The 13,068-nt window shown below is 36.3% G+C and overlaps 1 protein-coding gene across 9 annotated transcripts in view; it reads right to left on the bottom strand.

Moving 5' to 3' along the window:
• The window catches only part of LOC136029031 (uncharacterized), a 118,790-nt gene that overhangs the window by 79,922 nt on the left and 25,800 nt on the right, over positions 1-13,068 (bottom strand). The window lies entirely within an intron of this gene.

Genomic DNA, 13,068 nt, shown 5'->3' with positions numbered 1-13,068 from the left:
TATTGCAGCTTTACTTATTATGAAGAGTCTCTAAAGATTTTGTATTGTTAGTGTCTAAAAATAAATCGTTTGAACGTCGAAAACAGGGTAAGTCAGTCGAAGGCCAGCCTACCATCTTCAAAGATACCACGATAGGAAGACTCAACACCATTCACCCCAATCAACATGAATGCTTCTTTCTACGCCTGCATGCTCTTTACGCTAAAGTTTGATTCTTTGCCACAATTCTACTTTTTAAAACAATTAAAAACTTTAGCGTAAAGAGCAAGGGATTGTGGAGGGGACGACCCATTTCATATACAGAGTAATTTCTGTTCGTTTTAAGTTTTAATATCGCTCCTTACTTTCAGTTTAAAAAACTAGTTTTTTTATTTAATTCTTGAAAAGAAAGGACATGGTTATTATTCTACAGGTCATACGGAATGGTTCTTTCTTGTAAAGTGGAAAGATAGCACACCTGTTTGTTTAACAGCAAACTACGCTCCTTAGAACCGCTTCACCAGGAAAACAAACACGATTTTGTTCCCCATGACTAAACCTACAGCCAGGGTCATGGTGAGAGCTTAGGATCTCCGCAGATCTACCCTCAGAAATCAACCATTTATGTAGTAGTGGCAGTAGTGAAGTAAGATCGATGGCAAGTATACAAAAAAATGCACGACTAAAGTGCAGCGTTTAACTTCACTTGCTGACCCACTATGGACTACATCCCAGCCTATAACAGTCTCCTCTACACAGAAGGACTGCTAGGCCCAGCAACGACAATGCGAGCAATTCCATACATAACTTGAATTTATATTTTATACCAGCTTTTATTAAATGTGAGAAAAGATGTGTATCCATGTCTGTTCCATCTGGACATCCATATGTCCTACAGTTCCAAGGACAACATTAACGCCCAACGTTCTCATATGGGAAGCCCCTTAATTACACCACTGGTGCAAAAAAAAATATTTGACACCACTAATCCTAAAGTTAAACTCGTATTTCACTACCCTAAAGCAAGCATCGCAAAATTTTACCGGCCCAGTGATTGTAGTGATTGAATTGTTGACGAGCTTAGTGAATAGCGAAAAAAAATTGACAAAATGGCATATGCAGAAAGCTGATGACGAACAAAAAAATCTCCGCAGCTGAAAGAAAAGGCCTCTGCCTTGGGGATCACCTTCGCAGACCGAGTGTCAAATGGAAACCTCCACAAACTCCTCTGCTGTTCTTGCACCATCATGGACAAGATCACAGGTCAGCAGCTCCACTGGCTTGGTCACACTCAACGAATGTTAGCCAACCACCTCTGACAAATCACCTTTAAAGGACGAGTACACAGCACACGCCCCCAAGGCTGGTCTTAAAAGAAATGGATTGATAGCTTCTAGACCTACAGCGCCCACTAGCCACTCCAGCTAGCTCCAGACCAAGCAAAATATCGTCGCCAGACCAAGCAAAATATCGTCGCCAGATTCATCAAAATTTCAGAAAAGAAGAATCCCCAATACAGCCACAAAAGCTAGATGGGACCTAAGTCAAGTAAATTTTTGGGTTATTGGCCTAACCAACTTGATTTTAAAACAGTTCAGTTACTGAAATATAATCCCTCTCCCACCATGCCAGGCAATATCTGCATAATAGTTTCTATAAAAAGTATTCAACACTTAACTATGTGGTAAGTGTATTTTAAACTATTAATTTTAAACTACTTTTAAACTTAACTATGTGGCAAGTATTTTACTACTTTCATTGGATGAAAATGATAATTTCATCAAATAGCCAAGCAAATTGAACTAAGATGCCGTTGTTATCTTATGCGCCATCCGGTATGGGGAAAATAAATCTAAGTAAATAGAAAATTCTAAAACTTAGTAAATAAAACCATTTATACCTGTATTTATAAATGAAGTTTCCTTCATGAAATTCAAGCAAAAATGATGAAAACTTATTCTTCACAGCTCTCGCATTATTTCTAATATCACCAAACTCATCACCAGCTCTCATTTCTTCAGGAATGGACAGTGACATGACGTCAGCAAAATCGAAACGAGTCGCCATTTTTGTAGATTATGAGAGGGTCCTTGACAAGCAAATGGGATTATCCTGCAATATAATTATATTTTTAGATAGTAGTTTTATACACTGTTTACCATATAAAACCATGGAACTTGCAACAAAAAAAACGTACCAATTTAATTCTTAAATACCCACTACAGTTTCAAAGAATGCAAATTATCCTGCAGCCATTAACATCATACTATGATTTAAAATTTGGTTCATTGCAGAAAATGGTCAACTTCCAAAATTATTTCAAACTATTAGAACCACTTATGTTAAGGTGCTGGGCTGGAGTCAGTTCAGTGCTAATTTAGTACTGAACTGCAAAGTGATTGGCGCGCTGGGAATCCTTTGTCTGACGGACATGGGTTCCATTCCCGGCGTGAACGGTTATTTGGTTTGGGACGGGGTCAGTGGCTTGACTTTAGAAGCTCAGCCACAGTCGACAAAGCTCTAAATAAGCTTAAACCTCTATAAGCTCTAACCTGAAAAAATATGGCGAACGTAAGCAGGAAGGGAGTGCGAAAGCACAGGATGGCTGGCCCCCCAAACCCTCATTGCACTTCCTGGCTGAAGGGCCTTGAAACAAGATAAGCACCACCGGTTTGGGCCTTAAGGGTCTAGCACAGTCATACTTACTTACTTACTTTACGTTAATTTACTGCCAATGGAGTAAGTTGATAGTTCGCATTAGGGTTCGCGTTAGAAAAAAGGCTCCAGTAACTTTCAAATTTTAAAAACCTAACTCCCAAAGACGGCAGCCTTAACATCGATTTTCAAGTAAAAATGACATATTCGCCTTTCTGATCATACCTGAACATAGTGGGGGGGATGTGAAAATGCTGCAGAATAACTGTCATCTCTGACCTGCATTTGTTTGCTTTTATGATCCTGGTGAAGTCTTGATCTCCTCCACTCAGACCTGAATACACCTATACTTATTTACAAATCTGGACATGGGCGACCTAGACTCATCCGAAATCCTTCCTTGGAAAAATAAAAAAATAGTGGCGAAATCCACTAGCTAAAATTCTGACCATGCATTGACATTTTTAAGCTTTAAATTAAAACTTGTAAAAAGCAAATTTAAGAAATCGAACGTAATTTGATTCCCATTTATCTTAAATACTAAGTTTGATGCCCTCATAGCACACTAGTTTCATTCACTTTTATGATCATAGTGACAACTGTAAGCTAGTAAAGAACAAACTCTAGCCCACAGTAACCAAAAGCTTAAGTATGCGTTTCTGTAAAAACTGTCTAGTATGAAAAAATCCTCATTTGTAGCTAATTCGGAAATGGTAGCCATTATTTCGAAATATCTTAATAGTAAAGCGTTATTTTGAAAATAAATTTAAATAATTTTGAAAAAGAGCCTTGACTTCTGGAAATTTTGTCGGATCAAAACGAAAAGTGCACCATTGGAATTGACTTTGTCAAAAACCCTACATAGCGAGCTTACAGCCCTTCCTCCCTTAAAAAGGAGGGAAATCACTTTAGCACAGATTAGATATGTCTTTTTTCTTCTTCACTATTAGCAGGGTCCCAAAACATCATATAGAAATCTTTTGAGGCTCATTTGAAAGCAAGTTCCAAGACCTAGCGACTTTCACAATAAAAATAATTAATTTTTGGTCTACTATCAACCAAGGTTTGTCCTTTACTAGATTGCAGCTACTGCTAAAATCTAGTTTTAGGGGCTGATTTTCCTCAATTTCACGCCAAGGACTGAAATCCCAAGATTGGGAACAAATCCCAAGAAGTAGCAGTACCCCCCCCCCATTGCCCCACCAGCGTCTAATCGAGAAAAACATCAGATAAGACAATGGTCGCTGCCTTGACACAAAAGTTTCCAGTTCTAAGCTTTGAAAAGCATTTCTTATAGTACACCATACAACTTTTAAACAGCAACCTTGTAGTGAAAAACGTTTATTATTCCCTAATAAAAGAGATCTGTGGTAATAAAATTCAAAGAATATCCCTCTATCCGACAAATATATGTTAAAAAACTTAAAGAATAAGACGGGCTTATATTCATTAAGTGTTTGGTTAGTGGTTCACTTGATTCCATTTGGCTAACAAAATGTATTATATTCTTCCACTGCCGGCATGTTATGTATGTTGCACAATAGCTATAACCTAGTTCTAGGGGCTGGACAGATAATTCCAACCACAATATAAAAAAAAAACATTGAAAGTAAAAACCAACATTAAAACTTAAAACGACCACAGATTATTCCGTATATGAGGACGGAGGAGACTGTCCCTTCCTTAGCCTTCCCTCTTTACGCTAAAATCTTGTTCTTTAAAAACGCTTCTTGTTCAAATTCAATTCAATGGGTCTTGTGTTTGACCAGTCTTTCTTAAATAATTGTGACAAAAAGTCAAGCTCTAATGTTAAATAGCAAGAGTTGAGGAAGGAACAGCCCCCCCCCCCTTCGTACACAGAACAAACTCTATTCGTTTTAAGTTTTAATGTTGCTCCTTATTTTCAGTTGAAAAAACTTGTCTTTTTGTGTTAAATTTCTGACCGTTTTACAAGTTAGCCAAGAAATCCCCTTCCCTCTCCCTCAACTGTGCAAAACATTCCCTGAAAAATTCCCCCCAGACTTTCCTCACCACAAAAAAAATCTACCAGTGGAAAATCCTGCTTACCCAAAAAATTCCATTAATTTCCCAATAATAAATACTATATGTGAACAATGGGCAAATTGTCCCCTCCGCAATCCCTCGCTCTTTACGCTAAAGTTTGACTCTTTGCCACAATTCTGCTTTTTAAAACAATTAAAAGCTTTAGCGTAAAGAGCGAGGGATTGCGGAGGGGACAATCCATTTCATATACGGAGTAATTTCTGTTCGTTTGAAGTGTTAATGTCGCTCCTTACTTTCAGTTAAAAAAACTAGTTTTTTTTATGTAATTCATGAAAAGTTGGGACTAGATTTGATCATAGGCAGCGCATTAGTCCCAAATCAATCTGATAAAAATTTTAAAATGTCCATTTTATTCAGCATAGTTGAAAAGTCAAATAGCTACGCCTCTGGGGATGACGAAATCCCCACAGCCCTGTGGCTGTAAGTTATGTATTTCTCTGTTGATTGCATATAGTATTTCTTATTCGGAAAGGGAACATGTTCGATCCTTGGTGTTAAAACAGGCCAAGGGTATTGAGATGAAGCATTCAGAAAATTTTGAAGGGAGTTTTGAACTCAATCAAAACACGCTATGAGTATGCAGGTTGTCAAAGGGTGCATCAACAATATCTTGGGAGCTGCTTAGAGTATTAAGTTGAAACTTACAGGGTCTTTTTTTAGGGTGATGTTGAACTAATTAAAAGTCATTATGTGCATATTACTACTGCTGCTACTATTACTACTACTAAATCTAAGGCTAAAGACATTAAGGCAAAAAATTCAGGGAATGGTAAGGGAGAAGTTTGAACTAAACTAAAGTAGGCTTTGTGCATGCAGGATGGCAAAAGCGCATACCAGGTATACCTTAAGAATGGCTTAAAGTAAAGTTGAAATTTAAAAGGCATGTTGAGGGAGATGATCAGCTAACCAGAAGGCAGCATGTTCTTGCTACTGCTGCAACTACTATCATTTTTGCTACTATTACTACTACTAAAGCAAAGGATTCCAAATCATTCCAAATTATTGTTTTAATTGCATCTTTCTTTTGTGGAGTTCTAGAAGATGATTTTGGAGACTAGTAGAGTTAGGGGAATAAAATCTTTCAAAAATAGACACATGTCCTCAATTTATATCCTTAGAAGATATTTAGAAGTGCCTACCTCCACCCCTTCCTTCTTCAAGACCAACTGAACTTTGATGACCTTGGAAAAACTTTGTGTTATAAAACAAAACTTTTTTTTAATCAGCTTAGATCAACAAAAGAAACGAGACCTAAGGAAAGTAGGCCATATAATCAAAAAATAGAAATCAAATAGTAAAACAAGAAATCCACTTTATTTGGTGCAGCATTCTTATATGTAGGGTGCAATGTATTTATTTCATTTATTTTGAAGGTAGCCTGGGTCAATAAACCATTCTAATAGACAAACATTACATGGTGTCAGAAGTGGGATCTTATGGATGTCCTACAGCCATCAATCAACTGGGAACCCAGCTCCCTAGCAGAAGAATGGGACCATTTCCAAGAGCCTGCCCAACTGATGTTTGCAGGCCCACTGGCGGACAAAACAGAGAAAGCTCTCTGTGTCTACCAACTTATCTGGCCTGGAGCGAAAGGACACGAAATTTTCAACACCTTCACCATTGCTGACAAGGAAGAAACCAAAATTGAACGGTACCTTGAGAAAATTTAAGGCAGAACTCACCTACCTAGGAGACCTAGAGATTATCAAAAAGAATGTTACCCCAACAGAATGGGTTAACTTGATGGGTATGGCTGAGAAGAAGAATAGGTCTATAAGATTGTGCATAACCTCAGTATTTCTAAACAAGTCCATCAAACAGCCCCACTAGCCCATACCCACTCTAGACAACGGCATCTTCAAGCTATACAGAGCAAAAGTATTCACAAAACTTGATGCTCGTTCTGGTTACTAGTCTATCCTGCTATCCAAATATTTGACTTACCTTACAACATTCAGGACAATATATGGAAGATACCAGTTCAAGTGAACACCATTCAGAATCATCTCAGTGCAAGATAAATTCCAGAGGAGGATGGAAGATGCTTATCAAGGGCTGGAAGGTGTCTTCAACATCATTGATGACATGATCTTGTACAGCACAACACAAGAACAGCATAATGAACATCTAGCAGCAATACTCAAACGTACCCTTGCTAAGGGGACAAAGATAAGTGCCATTTCTTGGCCTCCAGTGTCAGCTATTTTGGACACATAATCAGCTTCATGGGGATACAGCCAGATCCCGAAAAAGATTCTTACCATAAACTGTATGCCAAATGCATCATGCCGAGAACTTCTAACCCTCCTTGGGATGATCAACTATACACCAAATACATACCAAGTCTATCCACAAAAAACAAACCACTTGGTGACCTAACCAAAGCAGACCCATTCATCTGGTACTGGGAACATGTGCAAACACTCATGGACCTGAAAAGCTCTATAGTGTCAAACACCCGGTTTTTCAACCACCAGAGCAAAAATGTCAAACTCATTTTCAATGCCTCTAGCCACAGGCTTGGCACCGACCTTGTTTTGGAACGATAGGTTACAGCATATGCATCAAGATCACTCAGTAAGACAGAGCAGAAGCATTCACAAATCAAAAAAGAGCTATATGCCACCATCTATGACTGTAAATATTTCCATCACTATCTGTACAGTCACCACATTGACATAACGACTGAACACTACCCTCTTGAAACCATTTTAGCTAATCTGATTCACAAACCCCACTGCAAGTGCAACAATTAATGCTTCAGCTCCAGGCTTATGACCTGGTTCCAACCAGTCTGAGGTTCCAACCAGGATCTGAAATCACAGTTGCTGATGCTCTGTCATACCTCCATCTTAGCAATACAAATCCAAAACTGCAAGAAGATCTGGATATCTGTGTACACTGTGTAGAATGGAACCTACCAGCCAGCACTCAGAAGCTTGAGCAGATATGGACAGAAACAGTGCAAGATGGAACCTTAAGCACCCTAATAATAACAATTCAAGAGGATTGGTCAAGTACTAGAAAAAACTATCCAACCTACATCTTGACCTGCTGGAACTTCCAGCACAAGCAGTCCTTTACCCAAGGCGTTCTTCTGAAGGGAGAAAGATTAACCATTCACAAGAACCTACAGTTAGCCACACACTCCAGCAGTTGCATGCAGCCTACCTTGGAACCAAGAAAACCAAACAACAAGCAAAGATGCTAGTGTACTGGCCAGGTCTCAGTGCAGACATTGATCAGTGCATAGTAAAATGCCAAACATGTGCCAATCACATGCCAAGCAACTCAAAAGAGCCAATGATCAACCACAGCAGAGAAATATTCCCTTGGCAAAAGATTGCTACAGATCTGTTCAAATGGAATGGTTCCAATTTCCTAGCAACCATTGACTATCACAGCTGTTTCTTCAAAGTCAACAAACTTACTATCACATTGTCCAATGTGGTCACAACAAAACTTAAGGCCCACTTTACCCAGCATTGCATGCCATTGCAGCTAAAGTCTGACAAAGGCCCTCAGTTCACTTCTAGAGATTTCATCAGTTTTGCCAAATCCTGGGGTATATCACTGAGCACATTCAGCCCCGGGTATCCCAAATTCAATGGACTCACCAAGAAGACAGTAAAAATATAAAAAACATCATTACCATGGCAACAGAAACCAGAGAAGATCCCTTCCTAAGTCTACTTGCTCACAAGAATTTTATTGATAAATTTTCCTCTAACCATTTAATAAAAAGGAAACTTAAATTTCATTTAGTTCAGGATTATTTTTAATTAAGTATCGTTTTAATATGGCAAAGTTATTTGTATGGTTTGTTGCTCTGGGTAAATGTGGGCCTCTCAGCTATCTTCTAGAATTAATTTAATCAATTTATATTTAATGATATTGAAATTTTTTACAATAATATTGAAAGATCCTGGGCTAGCTGCTACTGTCATACTATTGTTGTGTTATTGTATCTTTGTTGTCATGTTCTTCTTTGTATTGCAGTGTAATTTGCTATTGTATTTTTGTCTAGGCCAAGTTTTTTGAGCTTGTCTCCCCATAGGCCTATGTCATATGCATATATATATATATATATATATATATATATATATATATATATATATATATATATATATATATATATATATATATATATATATATATATATTTAAAGTGCCGAAACCCTACAGGCAAGTGTGTATTCTCCTGATGAGCCCTTGTGTTGGGTTGTTGCCTCTGAATTATTTGTCTTTACAGTTTTTATTGTTTGGAAATGACAACTTATACTTATTGACGACATGACTGCCTGTCCATGGATTATACTTTATGGTTGATTGTGTATGGCTATGCTGTTTGACCTATGTGATTGTATGGATGAGTAGGGTTAAGGCCTCATTCAAGTGCTAATCTATATTACTCACTAACATAGGAAAACAGTCTTCCTTTTCTTCTTCTGTTTCCTTTTTTTTTAATGTGTTTGTCTTGTTGCATTGGTGATTTCTCTTTTCATTATGTATATATATATATATGATTAATAAATAGATGAACTTGAACTTGCTTGAATATCAAAATACACCAGTTGATGGATTTGCATCTCCTGTTCAACTCCTGATGTCCCACCAACTAAGATCCATCCTACCATACGATACACATCATTTAAAGAAGAGGGTCGTCCCAACTAGACAGTTCCTCAAGCAAAGAACTGAAATGCAGAAACGCCAGAAAATGCCAGACAGACTGTGGAAACAGGCTGTTGTGCTTACTCATGCCAAACAGCTGCAATTGTACCAAAAGCAGACAAATATTCTGCAGAGGAGCTGCAAACACCAATCAGCCAAAAGCCCAAAATCAAAGCCCAAAAGCCAAGAGTTTAGTCCATATACGACTTGATGATACTATACTGCCAGACATGGCTACCAAGCCAACAAGCCTCTCCATTGCAGGCAGACCATTTCGTGTCCCTGTTGCAAATCAAGGATAGGAATCAAGCCCCTAGCCCCAGCCACAACACCCCCGCAGCACTACCTCAACAAGCTAGTGGGACCCCAAAAACACCACGCACAAGATACAGCTGACTTATGAGAAAAATCCTGAAACTGAACCTGTAGCCTACAGGCTGTAGGAGTGATTAAAGAAGGTACAGATAGATTTTTAAGAGGAGAAGTGAGAAAGACTTTTGTCAGATTTTTTTAGTGATAAGAAGGAAAATGCAGCATTCTTATTCTGTAGTGTGCAACATATTTATTTCATTTATTTTGTAGGTAGCCTGGGTCAATAAACCATTCTAATAGACAAGCATTACATTTGTTATAATAAATCAACTGTTGATGAAAAATAAGCACAAAAAATCATGGCAATCCACAAATTCAGCAACTATTGACTATTCTATTCAACATTGAATGGAGAATATTATGCTATAACTCTATCCTATAACTAAAATAAAGTCCTAGCTGGATCTCTTGTGCTTGACGTTAATCACTGTGTTACTAGCACACAAAGGGCAGTTAGATGGACTCTTCTGCTCATACTTCCATGGCTTATTGCTCTACTCTTTGTCTACTTTTTATTTAAAGGATGTAGTAGGAGTATTCCATGAAACAGAGGACAAGACTACAAAAAAAATAAATGTATCTAATTTCGTATTTTTGCAATTTTTTTAATAGCTAGACATTCCATATTTTCATTATTTAGTGTTGTCAGCTTTATTTTTCATGATATCATGAAAAAATCAATCGCAAAAGTGTCCATTTTTTGTGTCACTAGAAAAATATTGTATATTAAATAGTATAAGTAGCTTTTACATTAGTAATGGCAAAAAATGCTTAAAAGGGCATTGCAGCAATATGTTTTCTTACAAAATATACAAACTCATTTGAAATTAATCATATGGATTTGATTAACAAATCATACTGAAATGGCAATGTCCCATTCAAGACCTCAAACTTGAAAAAAAGTTCCATTACACGAGGACTATAGAAATAATTGACTTTTTATTTTATGTTTTCTAAGTTTATCCTGTCTACATTCAATCCCTCAAGACTCATTACTATAGCTTTAATTGGTAAACAATTATTAAAAATTTAAAGTTGTCCTGTATAAGACTAACAGGTCTTCTATGGGACATCTCATAGAGGACAGGTTGATTCAATACAATTGCATTTCTTTAACTTCAGACAATAACTCAACAATGGAGCCAAAAAAGAAAAAGTCATGTGGAGAAATTTATAAGGTCTACAGAAAGGGCCTAAAAGAGAAAAATCCAGACTATTTGGCAAAGAGCAAAAGTGTGAAGCTAAATACAGAGCAAAGAAACACTTACTAATGAAGATACATAAGAAACTTACATAAGAAACAGAAAGGAAATGAATATACAGACAATCAAGAAAAGACAAAGAAAATACTTCTGCTAAAATTCCAGCTACACCAAATACAAGCTACCAAAGTCCTTATCAAAGAACACAATCATATGGAAAAGCATTAGCTTGTATCTCAAGGAATTTACCTGTTTCCCCCAGAAAACTGAAAGCTTTTGTTCATGGCGTAGCTATAAGAAGAAATGGAACACAACTTGTTTGGTACAAGAAGAAAATTACCCCAAGAAACAATTCAAGCTGTAGAAGAGTTCTTTATTAGACCTGATATAGCCTGGATAATGCCTGGCATGAAGGATGAGATAACATTATGGGAGAATGGCAAAAAATAAGAAAGAGAAAAAATTGCCTAACTATGTTTCTGAAAGAAGTCTTTACCCTTTTTGTTGAATCCCACATAGAATACCAAATTGGATTTTCCAATTTGCTCTTTGCATCCAAGTAAAGTTTTACTGCTTCATGAAACTCCAGCAGACCAATGTAAAATCCACAAAAACTTTATTCAGGAACTTAAAAGCTTAGCTATACAATACCACACAAAAGACTTTTGGAATAAAGTAGCCTAGTTTGTGATACAGATGAAGATTCACTATGTTTGGCAAAACAAATGTGATGAGTATGCAATATTATCTAAACTTAAGTCTAAATCCAATTCCTTCATGTTTTAACACTTTTGCAATTATATTCTTAAATAAATTTATCTATGTACATTACCAAGTAACATTCATTCAATTGTTGGATATTTATTGCTTACTTATTTGTAACTATATGCTTGCTGTTAACCTTTTAAAATATGACGAAAGTAAAACAGTTCAAAATAGGGATGAAACCTTTTTATTGACAGTGAATAGATATAAAATTATTTAATTGGATATTTTGAACATATATACAGTGTTCATCATCAGCAGTAAAACTGAAATATCCAGTTAAATAATTTTATATCTATTCACTGTCAATAAAAAGCTTTCATCCCTATTTTGAACTGTTTTACTTTTGTTTTGATATCTTGTATTTTTCTGCATCCTTTACAAGACCTGTACTTTTTGTTTATGTTTCAAATGACACACAATAAAAGGTAAGATTTATTACTCGCCATACATAGACAAAGGTTATATAAATTGAATGTATCCAACTTCCTTCAGTTATCAAATAGGTATTCAAAAATTAAAAACTGTTTGAATGTCCTGTACAAGACCTGTGGATTGGTCCAATAGTCTGTAGTAGTAGTAGATCCAGTAGATATTCTTTAATTTGACCCCCATATCATCAATCAAGTCTTGCACAAGCATTTGAGCTTGCTCCTTTGTTTTAGGCCCTAGGTATGTTAAAGTACTTACTTAATTCTTTTTTTCTCTAGAGGCTATTGACCTTTGACAACCTTAAAATCTTCATTTTAGAAAAGCAAAATCTTGCAAAATAGTTTTTCTGCTTAAATGAAATACTCAGCTTCACAATTATGCTCAAACCTAATTTAAAAGGTTTGAAAAACCTGTAAATATATTTGCAAAATTTAGAAAAAAACTTCTTTAGATAGCAAAAACAAAAAGAAAAAAGAATACAGCAGCTGATCTAAAAATTTAAAAACTGCTTTTAATCAAAATATTTGGTAAAATTCTAGTTAATTGACTTCTTGCTATCTCAGAAAGGGTTTAGGTTAGGAAAATGAAACTTTCAGGGATGAATCTACAGGCTAAAGTATGTCCCAGGAAGGTATTTTGAAGCAACTACCTCTACTCCTTCTCCCTCTAGAGGGCCCTGACCTTTAAAAATATGTATGTTATAAAAGTGAAACCTTGCAAAATAGATCTTCTGCATAATTGAAGTACAACAAAATTGTTTTCAGCTTCATAACTTTGCTCAATTCCATTTTATAAGATTTTAAAGATGTGCAAATACATTTCCTAAATTTTGAATAAAAACATTGATATGGCTCAAAATTTGGTAAAATTCTAGTTAATTGACTTCTCACTATCTTGGAAAGGGGTTAGGTTAGGAAAATAAA

This window comes from Artemia franciscana, chromosome 7, assembly GCF_032884065.1.
Source record: "Artemia franciscana chromosome 7, ASM3288406v1, whole genome shotgun sequence".
Classification (NCBI taxonomy): Eukaryota; Metazoa; Arthropoda; class Branchiopoda; order Anostraca; family Artemiidae; genus Artemia; species Artemia franciscana.
The sequence above is the reverse complement of the archived record's forward strand: the minus strand, read 5'-3'. Positions and strand labels throughout refer to the sequence as shown.